This window comes from Myodes glareolus, chromosome 1 (assembly GCF_982192425.1).
Source record: "Myodes glareolus chromosome 1, mMyoGla1.1, whole genome shotgun sequence".
Classification (NCBI taxonomy): domain Eukaryota; kingdom Metazoa; phylum Chordata; class Mammalia; order Rodentia; family Cricetidae; genus Myodes; species Myodes glareolus.
The window spans coordinates 95,709,782-95,721,176 of record NC_142026.1 but is presented as its reverse complement, the minus strand read 5'-3'; positions in this window follow the sequence as shown (position 1 = coordinate 95,721,176).

Here is an 11,395-nt window from a genome sequence, read left to right as displayed (position 1 = left end):
GGTGAGTAAACAGCCACATGGTGAGTAAACAGCTTCCTATGATCTCCACAGTGGGATAAAACCTGGGATCCTTCCCCAACTCCCTTGGCTTCTCTAGCCAGCAAGCAGTAGAGTTTCATGTAAGTAGGCTGTCCTAATACCCACCCTCATCGACAGGACCCTGCCAGCTATTAGCTCCATCCCACCCCCAAACTCGTCTCTCCTCAAAAACCTCAGTAGATCTCTGAAGCACAACTTGCTACAATACTGAGGAGACTAAGAGCTTGCAACAACACTGAGGGAACCAAAGCAGAAAACCAATAGAGCAAACCAGGAGAGAAGACCAAGACAGTAGCTTAAAAAGATATCAGTGGCTCCCTGAGAGACAGACATTGACAGTACTGAACAGACCATGAACAATTCCCAAAGACTCAGACAACCAATGTAAGGATTGGATCAAAATGCAAAGGCACTTCTGGCCTCATTTGAAGGAAGAGTTGAGTAGGCACCAATGCAAAAATTCATCCAACAACCCAAAAGGCAACATAGCAAACTAGAAGTCAGTGGTCACATGTAGTGCTTATGGGTCTACCCCTGATCCTAGGGTTCATCTTTTTTTTTTCTTTCTTTTTTTTTATGAGAAAGTAATTTTATTAAATTATAAAAGTTTCCATTTCCGCCCCTCCTCCCAACACCCTCCCACTCCCCCCACTCCCTCTCCTCCTCCCTCTCCATCCCTAGAGTAGTCAGGGTTTCCTGCCCTGTGGGAAGTTCAAGTTCCTCCCCCCTCCCTCCAGGTCCAGGCAGGTGAGTGTCCAGACAGACTGGATCCCCAAAATCCAGTATATGCAGAGGAAACACGTCCCAGTGTCATTGTCAATGGCTTTTCAGAAAGACTCCGGGCCAGCCACATTCAGAGAATCCGGCCACATTCAGAGAATCTGGTTGGATCGCGTCCTCATTCAGTTCCAGTCCAACTGGCCTTGGTAAACTCTCATTAGATCAGTCCCCTTGTATCAGTGGGTAATCGCATCCCTCGCAGTCTGATTTACTTTTTCATTTTCTTCCTCCTTCTGCTCCTCATTTGGTCCTTGGGGGCTCAGTCCGGTGCTCCAATGTGGGTCTCCGTCTGTATCGCCATCCATCATCGGACAGTTTCTGCCTGGGCATGGTACTTTCCCACCTGCGTGGGGGAGGGGATGAATTCCACTGTGCAACAGCTAGGTATATAAGGTTTTTCCTAAGCTTGGATAAATGGCATTCCACTGTTCTCCTTTTGAATGACCCAGGTCTCTTGTGTCTTCTTTCAATCTCAAAGCCTTTGCCTGGCTTGCAAATGGTACAGTGGCACAGGAAGTATACCAAGAGTAACACAGGTGTTACAGTCATACAACAGGAAGACTTGATCATCCAAACCCAGAAGAAACTGAAGAAATGACTTTAAATGTAACTTTATGAAGATGATGGAGAACTTTAAAGAGGAAATAAAAACTCCTCTAAAGAAATGGAGGAAAAAACAAACAAATAATTGGAAGAAATTAATATATCCCTCAAAGAAACACAAGAAAATCAAGAAAAAAACAAACAAACAGGTAGCAAACAGTTCAAGACTTGAAGGCTGAAATAGACACAAACATAGGGAACTCTGGATATAGAAAACAAACAGGAACTGTAGAGGCAAAAATAACAAACAGAATACAAAAAAATAGAAGAAAGAAAGATACCATAGGAAAAATAGTGTTAAAGACACTATAGAAAAAAAATAGATCAATTGCTCAAAAAAAAAAAAAACATTAAGTACAACAAATTCTTAACACAAAACATACAGAAAATCTGGGACACCATGAAAAGACCAAACCTAAGAATGACAGGGATAGAAGAAGAAAAACTCTAGCTCAAAGGCACAGAAAATATATTCAAGAAAATCATAGAAGAAAATGTTCCCAACCAGAAGAAGCATAACCCTATGAATAGACAAGATGCTTACAGAACCCCAAATAGACTGGATCAAAACAATAAAGCATATCATTGCCATATAATAATCAAAGAGCAAAAATACAAAATTAAGAAAGAATATTAAGAGCTCCAAAAGAAAATGTCAAGTAACATATAAAGGTAAACCTATATGAATTACACCCAACTTCTCATGGAAATCATGAATATCAGTGGGTCTTGGGCAGAGGTTCTGCAGACATGAAATTACAATGAAGGCAAGCCCAGACTACTGTACTCAGCAAAGCTTTCAATCACTATCAATGAAGAAAACAAGATATTCCATGACAAAAAATACATAGTTAAACAATGCATATCCAAAATCCCAGCACTACAGAAAGTACTAGAAGGAAAACTGCAAAACAAGGAAGCTAACTGTACCCACAAAAACACAGGCAACAGATAAGCGCCCACCAGTAAAACCCAAAGAAAGGAAACAAGCAAAATCTACTACCAAAAAGTAACAGAAATTAACAAGTCATTAATATCTCTTAATATAAATGGACTCAGTTCACCTATTTAAAAAAAACACAAGCTAAGAAAATGCATATGAAAACAGGATCCAACCTTCTGCTGTATACAAGAAACGCTTCAACCTCAAAGACAGACATTACCTCAGAACAAAGGATTGGGAAAAGGTTTTCCTATCAAATGGACCTAAGAAACAAGAGAGTGTACCTATCCTAATATCTAACAAAATAGATTTCAAACTAAAATCAATCAGAAGATGGAAAAGAACACTTTATACTCATAACGGGAACAATCCTTCAAGATGAAGTCTCAAGTCTCAATCCTGAAAATCATTGTCCCTAATTCAAGAGCACCCACTTATGTAAAAAAAAAAAAAAGAATTGTTAAAGCTTAATTCTCAAATCAAACCGCACACACTAATTGCTGGATACTCCACTCTCATCAATGGACAGGTCAACAAGATAGAAAGTTAAAGGAGAAATAATAGAACTAGCAAATGTCATCTCTCAAATGGACTTAACAAACATCAAAAAAAAATTATCCCCAAAAACATAAGAATATATATTCTCCTCAGCACCACGTGGTGTCTTCTGTAAATTTGTCCACATACTTGATAAAAAAATAAAATTAGATAAAAATAAATAAATTTATAAAATCAAGCTTCCACAGATGCAAAAAAAAAATTGGAGTAACCTCCTGTGTCTTATCAGATCACCATGTATTAAACTTAGAATTTAACAACAACAATACTCTCAAAAAGGCTACAAACTCATAGAAATTGAACAATAAGCTATTGAACCACCGCTGGGTCAAAGAAGAAATAAAGAAAAACATAAAAGACTTCCTAGAATTTAATAAAAATGAAGACACAGCATATCCAACCTTGGGACATTATGAAAGCAGTGTTATGAAGGAAGTTCATAGCACTAAGTACCCACATAAAGAAAGTGGACAAAGCTCACATCACACATGAAAACTCTACAACGAAAAGAAGCAGATCCGCCCAGTAGGAGTAAAAGACAGAAAATAATGAAATTGAAAGATGAAATCAGCAAAATAGAAACAAAGAAACAATACAAAGAATCAATGAGATATAGAGCTGGTTTTTGGGGAAAATCAACAAGATAGCCAAACACTTATCTAAACTAATCAAAAAGCAGAGAGATAATATCTAAATTAGAAAAATCAGAAGTGAAAAGAGGGACATAACAGACACTGAGTCAATTCAGAGAATCATTAGGTTATACTACAAAAACCTGTACTTCATATAATTGGAAAACGCAAAAAAATGGGCAATTTTCTGAATAGATATCATATACCAAAATTAAATCAAGATCAGGTGAACAATTTAAATAGACCTATAAACTTCTAGGAAATGGAAGCTGTCATCAAAAATGTCCTAACCCTGCCCACCAAAAAAAGCCCAAAGCCAGATGATTTCAGTGTAGAATTCTTCTACCAGAACTTTCAAAAATAGCTAATAATTATATTCCTCAAAGTGTCCCACACAATAGAAACGGAAGGAACATTGCCAAACTCTTTTTCATGAGGCTACAGTTGCCCTGTTTACAAAACCACATTAAGTTTCAGCCAAGAAAAAGAATTACAGACCAATCCCCCTCATGAACATTGATGCAAAAATACTCAATAAATTACTGACAAACTGAATCCAAGAACACATCAAAAAAATCATCCACCATAATCAAGTCAGTTTCATCCCAGAGATACAGAAATGGTTAAGGATACAAAAATCTATCAATGTAATTCACTATATAAATAAAAGAAAATAAAAAGACCATATGATCATCGCATTAGATGTTGAAAAAGCATTTGACAAAATCCAACACCCATTCATGTAAAAGGTCTTTGAGAGCATCAGGGATGCAAGGAACACACCTAAACATAATAAAAACAATACATAGCAAGCTGACAGTCAACATCAAATTAAATAGGGAGAAGACCAAAGCGATTCCACTAGAATCAGGAACAAGACAAGGCTGTCCACTCTCTCCATAGCTCTTCAACATAGTTCTTGAAGCTCTGGCTATAGCAATGAGAGAACAAAAGGAGATCAAGAAGATATTAACTGGAAAGGAAGAAGTCAAACGTATTCACAGGTGATATGATAGTTTACATAAGTGTCCCCAAGAATTCTACCAGGGAACTCCTACATCTGATAAACACTTTCAGTAAATGTGGAAGGATACAAGATCAACTCAGAAAAATCAGTAGCCCTCTTATACACAAATGATAAATAAACTGAGAAAGAAATCAGAGAGAAACTGAGGGCTGAGGGGACTAGAGAGCCAGTGGCGAGTGCTCCTGCCACAGGCCTTCCTTCTTCGATCCCACCCTGCCTCCAAGTCTGCCTGTTTGTCTCTGAGGTTCTCAGAACCCTGAAAGAGTCTCTGCTCTGGCTGAGGGGACCAGAGAGGTGAACAAGTGGCCACACAACCAGACACCATGAAGTGTAACTCACTGGGATGGTCCCAGAGGGACTGAATCCAGGCTCCCTCCAATTCCCTAAGCTTTTCTGGCCATCCAGAGGAGTGTGGTCCTCTTGCTGGGCTTTCTTTACCCCATCCCAGCTGGTCCCCAAGCTCACCCTTTCACCTGCAAGGTCCTTGGAACCCTGCAACTCAACCTGCCACAGTGCTAAGGGGACCTAAGAGAGCATAGACCAAGAAAAACTCCAAAGAACTCAGTCAGCCACAGCAAAGATTGGACCAAGATGCCAAGACTCTGCTGGCCTTGTTTGAAGGAAGAAATGGGTAAGCACCAATGCAAAAATTCCCCCAACATACTGAAAAGCAACATTGTAACAATAGAGTCCAGCAAAAAAAAACGCAACAGGAAGACTTGAACATCCTAACCCAGACATAGAAGAAAATGAATTTAAACATAACCTTATGAAAATGATGGAGACCTTTAAAAAAGAAGATAAAAAAATCCCTTAGCTGTTTTAGGGTTTGCAAGAGACTTGATTCTGGAGGGGATCCCAGGTTCAAGGAGAGGTCCCCAGATTGTTCCCTGGGCAGCAGAGAAGAGGGTGCCTGAACTGGCCTTGGCCCATAACCATAATGATGAATATTTTGCATATCACCATAGAACCTTCATCTGGCGATGGATGGAGATAGAGACAGAGACCCACATTGGAACACTGGACTTAACTCCCTAGGTCCAAATGAGGAGCAGAAGGAGGGAGAACGTGAGCAAGAAAGGCAGGACCAGAGGGAACCTTCATCTGAAGATAGATGGAGATAGAGATAGAGACCCACATTAGAGCACTGGACTGAGCCCCCAAGGTCCAAATGAGGACCAAAAGGAGGGAGAACATGAAAAAGGAAATCAGAACCACGAGGGGTGTGTTCACCCTCTGATACAAGGGGACTGATCGAATGAGAGTTCACCAAGGCCAGCTGGACTGGGACTGAATGAGAAAGTGATCAAACTGGAGTCTCTGAATGTGGCTGACATGGGGCCTGACTGAGAACCCATTGACAATGGCACTGGGTCTTGTTTTGTCTGCATGTACTGGCTTTTTGGGATCCTAGTCTGTTTGAATGCTCACCTTCCAGACCTGGAGGGAGAGGGGAGGAACTTGAACTTCCCACAGGGCAGGAAACCCTGACTGCTCTTAGGACTAGAGAGGGAGGAGAAGAGGGAGTGGGGGGGGAGAAGGAATGGGGGGAATGGGAGGGTATGGGGAGGAGGGGAGGAAGTGGAAATTTTTATAAACAAATAAATAAATAAATTTTAAAAAATAAAATAAATCCCTTAAAGAAATGGAAGAGAAGACAAACAAAAAGTTAGAAGAAATTAATAAATCCCTCAAAGATACCCAAGAAAACCAAGAAAAAGCAATTAAACAGGTAAAGGAAACAGTTCAAAACTTAAAGACCAAAATGGTGGTAATAAAGAAAAGGCAAACCAAGGGGAGGCTGGATATGAAAAATCTGGGTAAACAAACAGGAACTACAGAGACAGGTATAACCAATAGAATACAAGAGATGGAAGAATCTCAGGTGCTGAAGATACTATAGAGGAAATAGGCTCATGATCAAAGAAAACATCAAATCCAACAGATTCTTAACACAAAACATCCAGGAAATCTGGGACACCATAAAAAGACCAAACCTAAGAATAATAGGATTAAAAGAAGGAGAAGAACTCCATCTCAAAGGCCCAGAAAATATATTCAACAAAATTATGGAAATAAACTTTCCCAAACTAAAGAAGGATATCCTTATGATGGTACAAGAGGCTTACAGAACATCAAATAGACTAGATAAAAAAAAAATCCCCTCGCCATATAATAATCAAAACACAGAACATACAGAATAAAGAAAGAATAGTAAGAGCTGCAAAGGAAAAAGGTCAAGTAACATATAAAGGGAAACCGATCAGAATTACGTCTGAATTCTCAATGGAAACCATGAAAGCCAGAAGGTCTTGGATAGATGTGCTGCAGACACTGAGAGACCATGGATGCAAGCCCAGACTGCTATACCCAGCAAAACTTTCTTTCACCATCGATGAAAAAAACAAGATATTCCAGGAGAAAAACAGATTGAAAAGATTCATATCCAGAAACCCAGCCTTACAGAAAGTACTAGAAGGAAAACCTCAACCCAAGGAAGCTAACAACCCCCAAAATAGCATAGATATCTGATAACCCTCCACCAACACAACTCAAAGAAGGAAACACACAAACAATACCACCAAAAAATAATCTGAGTTAACAACCACTTGTCATTAATAATGCTTAATATTAATGGACTCAATTCACCTATAAAAAGACACAGGTTAAGAGAATGGATACAAAAACAGTATCCACCTTCTTCTTTAGCTTCTCTAGGATCACGAATTATAGGCTTAAAGAACTTTAATTATGGCTAGAATCCACTTATGAGTGAGTACATACCATATTCCTCTTTTTGGGTCTGGGTTACCTCACTCAGTAAATCGTTTTCTATTTCCATCCATTTGCATGCAAAATTCAAGATGTCATTGTTTTTTACCGCTGAGTAAAACTCTAATGTATATATGTTCCACACCTTCTTTAACCATTCTTCTATTGAGGGGCATCTCGGTCGTTTCCAGGTTCTGGCTATTACAAATAGTGCTGCTATGAACATAGTTGAACAAATGCTTTTGTGGTATAATAGGGCATCTCTTCGGTATATTCCCAAGAGTGGAATTGCTGGGTCCTGAGGGAGGTTGACTCCCAGTTTCCTGAGAAACCACCACACTGATTTCCACAGTGGCTGCACAAGTTTGCATTCCCACCAACAATGGATGAATGTTCCCCTCACTCCACATCCTCTCCAGCACAGGCTATCATTGGTGTTTTTGAGTTTAGCTAATCTGACTGGTGAGAGATGGTATCTCAAAGTTGTTTTGATTTGCATTTCCCTGATCGCTAAGGATGTTGAGCATGACCTTAAGTGTCTTCTGGCCATTCGAAGTTCTTCTGTTGTGAATTCTCTGTTTAGATCAGTACCCCATTTTTTAATTGGGTTAATTAGAGTTTTAGGATCTAGTTTCTTGAGTTTATGTATATTTTGGAGATCAGACCTTTGTCTGATGAGGGGTTGGTGAAGATCTTCTCCCAGTCAGAAGGTAGTCTTTTTGTCTTACTGACAGTGTCCTTTGCTTTACAGAAGCTTCTCAGTTTCAGGAGGTCCCATTTATTCATTGATTCTCTTATTGTCTGTGCTACTGAGGTTCTACCTAGAAAGTGGTCTCCTGTGCCTATGTCTTGTAGACTGCGTCCCACTTTTTCTTCTATCAGGTTCAAAGTGGTCAGGTTAATATTGAGGTCTTTAATCCATTTGGACTTGACTTTTGTGCATGGTGATAGATATGGATCTACTTTCATTCTTCTACAGGTTGACATCCAGTTAGACCAGCACCATTTGCCTGAAGAAAATCATGTAGTTTTCCTCCTGGATATTGAAAGTAGACAAGAGTGCCAGGCAACATTGGGTGCACAGGGGTGGGAGTGGATGGAAGGGGAGAGGGTTAGAGAGAAGGGAGTAGGGGAGGATTGGGGAAAGCTTGGGGGATTAGGATGGGGGGAGGGAGGAAGGATGGATATGAGAGCAGGGAAGTATATATCTCAACTAAGGGAGCCATTTTAGGGTTTACAAGAGACTTGATTCTAGAGGGGTTCCCAGGTCCAAGGAGAGATCCCCAGATTGTTTCCTGGACAGCAGAGGAGAGGGTGCCTGAACTGGCCTTGGCCCATAACCATAATGATGAATATTTTGTATATCACCATAGAGCCTTCATCTGGCGATGGATAGAGATAGAGACAGAGACACACATTGGAACACTGGACTTAACTCCCTAGGTCCAAATGAGGAGCAGAAGGAGGGAGAACGTGAGCAAGAAAGGCAGGATCAGAGGGAATCTTCACCCGATGATGAATGGAGATTGAGACAGAGACCCACATTGGAGCACTGGACTGAGCCCCCAAGGTCCAAATGAGGAGCAGAAGGAGGGAGAACATAAACAAGAAAGGCAGGACTGTGAGGAGTGCGTTCACCCACTGATACAAGGTGACTGATCTAATGAGAGTTCACCAAGGCCAGCTGGACTGGGACTGAACGAGCACGTGATCAAACCGGATTCTCTGAATGTGGCTGGCAAGGGGACTGTCTGAGAAGCCATTGATAATGGCACTGGGACTTGTTTGCTCTGCATGTTCTGGATTTTTGGGATCCTAGTCTGTTTGGATGCTCACCTTCCTAGATCTGGAGGGATAGGAGAGGAACTTGAACTTCCCACAGGGCAGGAAACACTGACTGCTCTTAGGGCTGGAGAGGGAGGAGGAGAAGGAGTGGGGGGAATGGGAGGGTATTGGGAGGAGGGGCAGAAGTGGAAACTTTTATAAATTAATAAAAAAAAAACAGGATCCAACATTCTGCTGTTTACAAGAAACGCACCTCAACCTCAAAGACAGAGTAAAGGGTTGGAAAAAGTTTTTCCAATCAAACAGACCTAAGAAAAAAGTGGGTGTGGCTATACTATACCTAACAAAACTAATTTCAAACTAAAACCAATCAGAAGAGATGGAGAAGGACACTTTAGTCTCTTAACAGGAACAATTCATTAGGATGAACTCTCAATCCTTAATATCTATGCCCCTAATATAAGAGTACCCACATGTGTAAAAGGAACATTATAAAACTCAAACACATCAAACCCCACACACTAATAGTGGGAGATTTCAACACTCCTCTCTCACGAATGAACAGATTAACCAGACAGAAACTTAACAGAGGAAAAAGAGAACTAACAGATGTAATCTATCAAATGGACTTAACAGATATCTGTAGAACATTCCACCCAAACAAGAAAGAATATACTTTTTTTCTCAGAACCTCATGGAACCTTCTCTAAAATTGATCACATACTCAGTAACAAAGCAAACACCCACAGATACAAAAAAAATTGCGTACAAATTCAAAGCAATGCTCATCAAAATCCAGCAAAATTCTTCAAAGACCTCGAAAGAACAGTATTCAACTTCATATGAAAAAGCAAAATCCCACGATAGCCAAAAAAAAATAGTACAGTAAAAGAACTTCTGGAAGCATTACAATCCCTGACTTCAAACTCTACTACAGAGCTACAGTACTGAAAACAGACTGGTATTGGCATAAGAACAGACAGGAGGACTAATGGAACCAAATAGAAGACACAGATATCAATCCACACATCTTCAAACACCTGATTTTTGACAAGGAAGCAAAATATATCAAATGGAAAGAGAAAGCATATTTAATAAGTGGTACTGGCATAACTGGATATCAACATGTAGAAGAATGAAAATAGTCCCATATCTATCACCATGCACAAAACTCAAGTCCAAATGGATCAAAGACCTCAACAAAGCCAGCCACACTGAACCTTAAAGAAGAGAAAGTGGGAAGTACATTTGAATGCATTGGCACAAGGAACCACTTCTTAAATATAACCTCAGCAGCAAGACACAGAGAGAAACAATTAATAATTGGGACCTCCAAAAACTGAAAAGCTGCTGTAAAGCCAAGGACACGGTCAACAAGACAAAATGATAGCCTACAGAATGGGAAAAGATCTTCACTAACCCCATATGAGACTAAGGTCTGATCGCCAAAATATACAAAGAACTCAAGAAATTGGACACCAAAAGAACACTTAATCCAATAAGAAAAAAAAAATGGAGTACAGTCCTAAACAGAGAACTCTCAATAGAGGAATCTAAAATGACTGAAAGACACTTAAGGAAATGTTCAACATCCTTAGTCATCAGAGAAATACAAATCAAAACAACTCTGAGATTCCATTTTACACCTGAAAGAATGGCCAAGATCAAAAACACTGATGACAACTTATGCTGGAGAGGTTGTGGGGAAAAGGGAACACTCCTGCCTTGCTGGTGGGAATGCAAGCTGGTACAACCTTTATGGATGTCAGTGTGATGATTTCTCAGAAAATTAGGAAACAGCCTTCCTCAAGACCCAGTAATACCACTTTTGGTTATATATCCAAAGGATGCTAAATTATGCCACAAGGACATGTGCTCAATGATGTTCATAGCAGCATTGTTTGTCATAGCCAGAACCTGGAAATAACATAAATGCCCCTTGACCAAAGAATGGATAAGGAAAATGTGGTATATTTACACAATGGAGTACTACATAGGAGAAAAAATATAGTGACATCTTGAATTTTAAAGGAAAATGGATGGAGTTAGAAAACATTATTTTGACTGAGGTAAACCAGACACAGACAGTTATCACATGTACTCATTAGTATGTGGTTTTTAAACATAAAGCAAAAAAAAAAAAAACCAGCCTACAAACCACAATCCCAGAGAACTTAGACAAGAAATGAGGACACTAAGAGAAACTTACATGGATCTAATCTACATGGGAAGTAGAAAGTAGAAAAAGACAAGATC